At 40.7% G+C, this 7,474-nt stretch overlaps 1 long non-coding RNA gene across 1 annotated transcript; it reads right to left on the bottom strand.

Annotated features, from left to right (window-relative positions):
* Window positions 1-616: 616 nt before the first annotated feature.
* LOC138030202 (uncharacterized) lies at window positions 617-6,521 on the bottom strand. Its single transcript, XR_011128047.1, has 4 exons — window positions 6,459-6,521; window positions 1,239-1,271; window positions 791-835; window positions 617-671 (listed from the first exon to the last, which is right to left on the bottom strand). It is a non-coding gene; the product is annotated as an uncharacterized lncRNA (long non-coding RNA).
* Between the last annotated feature and the right edge of the window lie 953 nt (window positions 6,522-7,474).

Below are 7,474 nucleotides of genomic sequence, written 5' to 3'. Positions count from 1 at the left end.
GGTACTTACAGTTCCACTGTCATTGCCCTCATCATCACCACAATGACCATGCTCCGTGCGTTGGCGTTTGCCCTCATTTTCTCTCTACGTAAAAAGCCGAGATATATTTTACTAAGGTTTTTGGCAGGAAGTGGTACACAGAGGAACCGATTGTCTACATAGAGATGCATTAGGCTAGGGCTGATTGAGCCTGAAAATGTTTCAAATGCATAGGAAAATTTGTACCTGACATTTTTCCAGGAACCTGCGTCTTTTTTGTCGCACCTAAGAGAAAACGCAACGATTAGGATAAAATATTTCAGGAAAGTTAACACGAAAGTCCATTAAAGTATCTAACGCTAATTTAATGTAAATAAATACGAAGGAATAGTTCCTCATGATGGTTTTCACATTGCACATAACAACGGTTAGTTTTTTAGCGTTCGGACTAGCGTGAAATGGGCAGGGCTTCTTCTCTATAGGATCTTCCCGCTTTCGTCATGATGTACGTGGATACAATTCTTGCATTATATGGCAACAGGAAAAACATACATATTAGGTAATTATTGGAAATTATGGAGTGGGTTGAGTTGTAAACAACGAAAAAAATGGGTAATGACAAAACTGGTAAATAGCATTACCTCTTCCGTATCAACCACTGTTTCCTCCAAACATTCGCCTAGTGTTGTTGTCTATTAAAGAAAAAATACATTGTCCAGATTCTTTCCAATGAGATTCGCAGCTTTGCTTTTCGTCAAGTAGACCAGAAAGATAATATTAAATCACCACGGCTTCAAGCCTTGTTATTTACCTCCTCTGAAGTTGCCGCTTCAAATGTACTTTCCGTTCTTTGAGGCTAAAAGTGAACGAAAATGTTACGTCATCCAGCGTCAAGCTTTCAGACACCCCTACTTTTAAATTACGGGGAGGGAGTTCAAATAAATCCTCCGACGGTTGCCATTCTTGAAACGGAAAATAAGTACCAGATCTGATGAAATTCAATAAAAAAGGTAAGATGAGTAAAAAGACGACCGTTGTCCCTGCCCGTGGGCAATGGTGATGATGGTGGAGGAGGGAAGAGCTCCACTTACTTTATACCTTTTAAAATTAGATAAGAGCGAAAGCATCATTGAGTCTCATGTCACCTCTCAATGAATAATTGCGCTAATTGACAAGTTTGTTACTCTGTGTGCAACCAGCGAAGAAAACCTAGATAGTTGGCATTTAGCCGGAATTCCATGAACAGCATGTATACTTACATTTTGTTGCCCTTTCCTCTTGTCTTCCATTTCCTTACAAAAGAAAAGCATAACTGGTTGGTGTACAATGCGTCAGTTTTCCATCTTCTGTTCATGCAAGTTATATATTAGACATATAAATAAATATTTTATTTTTCCTTTTTGATCAACATACACAATGTTAACTCGTAGGACTTTGAGGAGGCTCGAAATAGTTAGGGTACTCATATCAAGACGAAATTTGGCCAGAGTATTAAATACCCATCCTAGATTTCTCACATTACATTTTATTTCAAAATGTCGTTACCATGGCAACGATATAGGGCACTTCCTTGAGTTTTAAAATAAGCATGAATTGTTTGTTTCAAAAAACGGGACGGTGAAATCTTTCCATACCGCGTTACCTTTCGGAGATATCAATCAGACTGAAGTGTTTATGATCTTGTGTTTATTCCATTCAGTGAAGGCTTTTTGTATCTGATTAGTGACGTACATAATGTGACTAATTATACGTAGATAATTTACCTTTAATGTACTGATTTCATTACACTTTCCCGGGCCAGCAATATAATGTCGATTATAGAGATTTACAAAATTGTAAGGTAGTAGTATTTAAAGTTCATTAAGTTTAGAGAGTTTTATTTTCAGTGCAGCTCGTTGTGTTCGTTTTTCGCTTGTCGACCTTATTTCTTCAGGGTTCTTAAATTTCTCTTTAGAGTCTTGCAGGTTATCTTCCTCGGATAACACTTCAAGAGGGTAAAGCTTCTCAATAGGTCTCGAGATTAGGTTTCCCTTTGCTGTTCTTAGAGTGACAGAGCGCACCAACTCATCCTTCCCCTGATGTAGTTGAATGATGACTCCGAGTTTCCACTGATTTCGCGGTGTTTCGTCATGTATCAAGACAACCTTACCTCGAGCCACTCGCTCTCCCGATATGTTTTTGTTCTTCTGCGATGAATGTTGTTCCCTGAGACCGGTTAAGTATTCCCTTTGCCATTGTTTCCAGAAAGCTTGCATTATTTTCTGGTAGTATGTTGCTCGTCTTGTTAAATCTTTGGCCGAATCCTGAGGGATGTAGTTGGAATCTTCTTCTGTATCCGGAAGTGTTAGAAGTCTGTGTCCGCAGAGGAAATGGGATGGGGTAAGAGGTGGACCGTCATTGATGTCTGTATATGGATAAGTAAGTGGGCGACTATTAAATGTAGCTACGATTTCTGTAAGTATGGTTTGTAATTCTATAGCGTTCAGAGACGTGTTTCTAATCATTTTTTTCAGCCTTCTTTTGACTAGTCCTATTAGTCGCTCATAGAAGCCTCCCCACCAGGGCGCTCTGTCTGTTATAAATTTCCATTTGATGCCATGGTTAGCGAGGAACCTTTTAGACGCGGCTGCTTCTATCACTTGTGTTTTGAGGGCCTGTAGATCTTGTGAACCTGCTTTAAATGTTTTCGCGTTATCTGAAATTATGCATTCTGGAATCCCTCTTCCACTTGCAAGTCTTTTGAAGGCTCTCAAAAATGCACTGGCTGTTTGATCCTCCGCTAACTCAAGGTGTACTGCTCGTATTGCTGTGCAGGTGAATAGGCAGATGTAGACTTTTGCAACTTCTTTGTTAACGTTACGTACGTATAATGGTCCGGCATAGTCAATTCCCGTTACGTGAAAGGGTTGGGACCCTGTGACCCTTATATCTGGTAATGGAGGAGAGTGAACTGAGCGAAATGGTGGTCCTTCTACTTTTCTACAGGTCACACACTTTCTTATTTCCGTTTTTACGAGCTGTCTGCCTTTCGGTATCCAATACGACTGTCTGAGTTCCGTTAAGGTTTCACGTACGCCACCGTGCAAAACTACGCAATGAGTTGCTCTAACAATAAGAGTTGACAAGTAACTCTCCTTTGGTATCAATATGGGAAACTTGGTGTTGTGTGGTAGTTGTGCGTATTGCAGTCGTCCGCGACATCGTATCAAGCCATCTACATTTAAATAGAGGCCAAGCTGGTGTATTATTGCTGGCCGTTTGCCTTTAGCTTTGTCTTTGATTTGCGATAGGATGTCTCCATAGTAGAATTGTTGTACAGATTGGAGTAGAACGATGCGAGCGTGTTTCATGTCTATGGCAGTAACTGTATTAGACTTCGTTTTCTTTCTCAATTTTGCGGTGAAATGGGTGACGAGCGCGGTAACTCGTAGTGTCTTGTTTAAGGTACTGTATTTGTTAATATCGATGACGTTCAATAAATTTGTGCTCGTTTGTGGGCTTGCTTGATTAACGCTTATTGATTGGCTCTCTGTGTAATTTTCTGTGCTGTCTGGTAACTGGTTTTCAGTGATTGATGGCCATTCCTGTGTTGGCTTCATATGCCATGGAGGCCCTTGGTTCCAATACTGCTGTTTAGATATAAAAGCTCTAGCGTTCATTCCCCTGGTAATGAGGTCTGCAGGATTGGATGTGGTCGGGTAATACTTCAACGTATTCTGGGAGGTGATGTCTCTAATCAGATGTAATCGATGTTAGATAAACTGTTGTCGTAGAGGCTTTGATGCAGATATCCATGATAACACAATTTGTGAGTCACTCCACAATATAATTTGACATGAGTAGAACTTTGGAAGTATGGTATTTAACAGGTATTTAGATAATTTTGCTCCGAGCACTGCTGCAAGTAGTTCCAATCGTGGCATTGTTTGTGGTTTTATGGGTGCTACTTTGCTTTTGGACATTACGAATGTGCATTTTGTCCCACCTTTGGGGGTGGTTCCTCTCAAATAGGCCACCGCTCCGTATGCTAGTTGGCTACTGTCACAGAACACGTGTAGTTGAACTTCACTGCCAACATTATTGAAGTATTGTCTGGGTATTTCTAGTGGGGTCAGAGTTTGGAGTTCATCCAGCCATCTGACCCAGTTCTCCTTAAAGCTATCAGGAAGTTCTTTGTCCCATGGTAGGTTGTGTTTCCATAGTTCCTGCATCATTATTTTCGCTTTTACTGTCACTGGTTCCACAAATCCCAAGGGGTCGTATAGTTTTGAAGATAAGCTTAATACTGATCTGTTGGAGATTTTGTCTATGCTGTTGATTTCCTTGATAAGTTTTGTTAATGATAGTGACAGAGTATCTGTCTTTGTGTTCCAATTGAGTCCTAGTACTTTGACCATTGGTTCTGCGTGTACGCCGTCATCATGAGCTTGGCGGTTTAAAGTAGGAGAGTTGCTGGTCCATTGTCGAGAGTGGTGGGCAGATGATAGGCGTGACAAAGGCTGTTATCTTGACATCTTTATTTACCGCGTTTAAGGTAAGTGTTACGACTTCGTAGGATTTCGGAGTACCTCTAGTTGAACCAAATGTGGTTATGTCTAGTGTGTAGTTCTGAACTGCTTTCAACTGCAGCTTATTCTTCAGGCATTGCGTAATGAATGTCTTCTGTGATCCGGTATCGATAAGGATGCGCGCTTGGCATCTCGTAGCTGGTCCGCTTGCTGTGACCAGTGCAGTTTGCATTAGTGTATTTGTATGTGACGTTGTACTTGTCAAGGTTGGCATTGTGGAGGTGACGATTTTGTTGCTTTGTCTTGGTTTTCATGTTTTTTGCTTGAATCTCGATTAGGCTCACGTGGTTCACAGATCGACGTATGGTGTTTTAGTCCGCAATTTAGACATCGTCCTTTTGAGCGACATTGATATCTTGTGTGGCCTGATCGGAGGCAGTTAAGGCATTTATTTTTCTGCACCAATATGGTTCGTCTCTCTTTTGTTGTATTTACTTTCGAGCATTTGTCGTGACGATGTTTACCGTCACAATATATGCATGGCTTTGGCTCAAATGTTCCATTCGTATTGAAGCTTTTTGGTGGTGGGTGTATTACGCGCGGTTGAGTGTTTGTGAGTAAGGCGCCAACTGGGGGTACGAGAACGTCGTCAACGTCTGAGCTTGCGTCATTTTCTTGCGTAAGTTGACTTTTTTCCCTTGTGTCTATTTCATGACAAAGTGCTGTTCGTAAATCATTTAGGGAACAATCTGCCAGAGGATTTGTTCTGAATATTGTACAACGTAATTGTTCCGGTAATTTCTTTAGTAGTATTGGGATTAATAGACTTCCATATGAATCTGTCTGGACTCCCAGTGTTTCTAAGGCACGAATGTTGCTCTCGCAGCTATCGTGAAATTTTCGTAATTGCTGCACATCAGCTGAAGGCGCGCTGATTTTTGAAAGCGATTCCATATGTGTGTTGATTAGAACTTGTTTCCTTCCGAAGCGTCCTTGCAACATTTCAATGGCTTTTTCATAGTTTTGTGACGTCATAGGCAGCCCTGAAATCGCGCGCGCTGTGTTGCAGGTTATCAATCCCTTCCAATAGTCCATTTTGTCAATATTGTTCAGTTCAGGATTGTTGTGTACTGCGTTACTGTAACTATCCCAAAACGTAAGCCACTCAAGGTGGTTTCCGTCAAATGGTTGGATATGTAGTTTTGGAAGGTTGATGTGGACTCTAGGTGTTGGTTTGACTTGGAACGTACTCACCGGATGATGCTCGTTTGTGACGAATTCTTTGATTTTCAGAATCCAATAATAGATATCGTCTTGGAACGTCAATGCTTCATCTGTCTCTTCGCTTATTTCTTCATCTGTTCCTAGTGCGTTCAAGATCCTGGAATCCATAGCCTTTATTTCGTCCAATCGTCTTGAGAGGCGCTCTGCAATTGCTTTCAGTTCCGTGTTGTTAAAAACCTCAGTATCGGCCATAAGTCTTTCCGCGCGTTTGATGTCTTGGTTACAGTGTCCTCTGTATGCCCCTCTGACTTTCTTGTGGTGTTTTACTTCCTCTTTGGACATTTTTACAAGGGTCTCGGCACCAGTTTCGGACATATCAATCAGACTGAAATGTTTATGATCTTGTGTTTATTCCATTCAGTGAAGGCTTTTTGTATCTGATTAGTGACGTACATAATGTGACTAATTACACGTAGATAATTTACCTTTAATGTACTGATTTCATTACATTACCTGACAATGTTAGAAATAATCTCGCAAATACTTAAAATTTAAGAAAAAATGTAGGCCAGTTTTACAGGAAAACAATTTAGAAAAAAAATATGTCTCTAACTTATTTTTCACTAACATAAACACACATTTTGAATCATGAGCTGACGTAAGCAGCTAAAGTATCGAGTGTGTGGCTTACGCACACACTTAATTTCAAGATAAACTTTTGTTTTCTCTTACTCTATCGTAACTTACAGATGCTAGGGCTTCCCTATCTTGAGTTTCCCGCAAATCCCTATCTCTAAGAAGAAGATCCCTACAACAAAGAATGTATGCTCTAATAGTTGACTGGACAACCACATGGAAGGTTATGGAAAACGCGCCTACACCAATATTCGGGGTCTCACGAGTAGCTCTACATAACTTTGCAAATGATTAGACATTCTAGGCTGCTTGGGTAAGGAGGCAGGAAAAGAAAAGGGACGGGGGGGGGGGGGGGGACCTGAAATGGCTTGATCCCTGTGAGTGCGCACCGCCGTGGCCGCCAGAAGTGCCTCTTCCACTGCCCTTCTGACATTGGTTAAAAATGCGGGATCGTTTCCTATGGGACAGATGAGAGCTTTACATTTCATACAGCATGTTACAAGTATGGACGATGATTCTCGTCTTGTGAATAGTGTTTCTGCCAGCTTATATCTTCAGGTTTGAATACTCGTCTAGTAAGACAACACATAAATGTTTTTGTTAAATTTTTATCGGAAATTAAGTGGCCTGTGGCCAAGCGGAGCACCATAATCATAGGAAGCCATGAATTGCTTTTCTCATGGTAATCTTGGCCAGCGGAATTGCTTATGGGCGCCTATTACGAAGTTGCCCAATTATTTAATATTATCCCTTTAATAATAATAATTGTTACGAGTTCGAATGTTTAGAGGAAAGGTAGCTTGCAAACTAAACTGAACGCAGGGTTGTCGGAACAACAACAAGAAGATTTATTCCAAAAATGAACGTAGTTTCCACGAAGTAAACTCTGAACAACACGTACTCAATAAACTTACACGGCCTCCGCCCACTTGAGTAAACACAGCTTCTGTCACACTTGACTAAACACTGCTAACGCCAACTCTCTACGATAGTGAAAACTAGTTAGAAAAAAACACCGCTTGGACTCGACAACATAAATACTATGACAATAAGCATCTAGAACTATCTAAAACAGTAATGAATCTAATTATAGAAAGATTACAAAACACACCGATTTAACTCTTGCG

This window comes from Montipora capricornis, chromosome 13, assembly GCF_036669925.1.
Source record: "Montipora capricornis isolate CH-2021 chromosome 13, ASM3666992v2, whole genome shotgun sequence".
Classification (NCBI taxonomy): Eukaryota; Metazoa; Cnidaria; class Anthozoa; order Scleractinia; family Acroporidae; genus Montipora; species Montipora capricornis.
Note: the sequence above shows the minus strand (reverse complement) of the source record. Positions and strands in the feature narration are given on the sequence as shown.